A 1666-nucleotide genomic window follows, 5' to 3' on the forward strand; every position below is an offset into this window, starting at 1 on the left:
CTGATTGGCTAGACCCAGACCCCCGTAGAGGGCACTTTCCCTAGGCTGAGACCCATTCTACACCATGCATGCTCTGCTCAGGAGCTGGTAAATTAATCCCAGCAAGGAAGCATGTGGACTTTCTAAAAGAGCTCCAGAGGTCAGATGGGGAAACTCAACCCATTGTCATGGCTTTCCCCTTAGTAACTATGTGCCCTGAAACCATCTATTTATTTAACTATAAATATTTTTAATTCATACTTTATGTATATGATTGTGTGCCTGATTAGACGTATGTGCACTACAGATAAGCCAGAAGTGGGTGCTACATTCCCTGGAGTTTCAGTAATCCACCTGATGTGGGTGCTGGGAACCAAACCAGAGTCCTCTGCTTGGGTAAGACATGCTCTTACAGAGTCATCTTTCCAGCCCTTTATTTAACTACAAAATGCTGCTCATCATGCCAATATTACAGCAATATTATGAGGAATAAGAGTGTTTTTTTAACCCTAAAATTTAATGCTTGTTAAATGTAAAGTGGCCAACAAAGAATGACAAAAATCTGAGGTGACATATATGCCAGCTACCAGCATGTGGTCATCACCCACTGTATACACATACTGAAATATCAAATGGTACCTCACAAATATGTACAATTGCTATATGCATCAATTAAAATTCATGCTTTTAAAATGTAGATCTGGTAATGAATCAGCATTACCTTTCTGTAGTGATATACTGAATTGTAATATGTTACACATTAGCTCAGGCCATTTCAAAAGCTTTGTTTTAACAATACAGGCTCAAGACATCATTGTTTAATAGGGATTCAGAAAAGCCCAGAGAAATATGTTTTCAGTAAGTAGTAGTGACTCTCATGCTTGAAAGGTGAGTTCTTATTGATGAGTTCATGGGCTGTCAACTGTGGGTACTCTTACTGGTGGAAAAATGTGGAGACTAGAACAACCCACTCCTATTAGGCACACCAGTGAAGAGCCAGCTACCAGAAATGGGCCAGAGCTCCTCCACACCTTGTGAATGTAGCAATAGAATGAGGGTCCTGGAAACTAGCCAATAGCATTTGTGCTCTGATACTCCTGTCCCGCCCTCTATCACTCACCCAGCCATTTGCATTGAGATTCTAGAGTTTTAGAATGCAGTTTTAATTTAGTGCTTTACAATGGAGCTTTAGTTTAAAGCTTTAGAATGGACTTTTAGTTTAAAGTTTTATGATGCTTTTGATCAATTTTTAAAAACACATACATCAGAGGGTCCTGAGGACATGTTTCTTTGGTTAAGAGTGGTTACTGTGAAAGCAAGAGGACCTGAGTTCAAATCCTTAGAACATATTGTGTATAATTATATACTTTCCTAGAATCCCAGCACTGGGAGGTAGATAGGGTAATCAGCTGATGTTGGTGGCTTGACGGCCTTTTGCATAGCCAAGGAGCAGGGGTTGAGGGGGGGACTTCAGCTTCAGTAGGAGACTGTATCTCAAAAGCTAGGATGTGGAGAAAAAAAGACACTCCATATCTTCCTCAGTTTGTATGTATAACCCCCCCCACACACACACACGCGCACACGCACATGCACACACACACACCACCCTGGAAATATATTTATGTGAAAAGTGTGACATTGGTGACAAAACTGTCCGTAAGGAGGATCAGTTCTGTTAAGTAGAAGC

This window comes from Apodemus sylvaticus, chromosome 14, assembly GCF_947179515.1.
Source record: "Apodemus sylvaticus chromosome 14, mApoSyl1.1, whole genome shotgun sequence".
Classification (NCBI taxonomy): Eukaryota; Metazoa; Chordata; class Mammalia; order Rodentia; family Muridae; genus Apodemus; species Apodemus sylvaticus.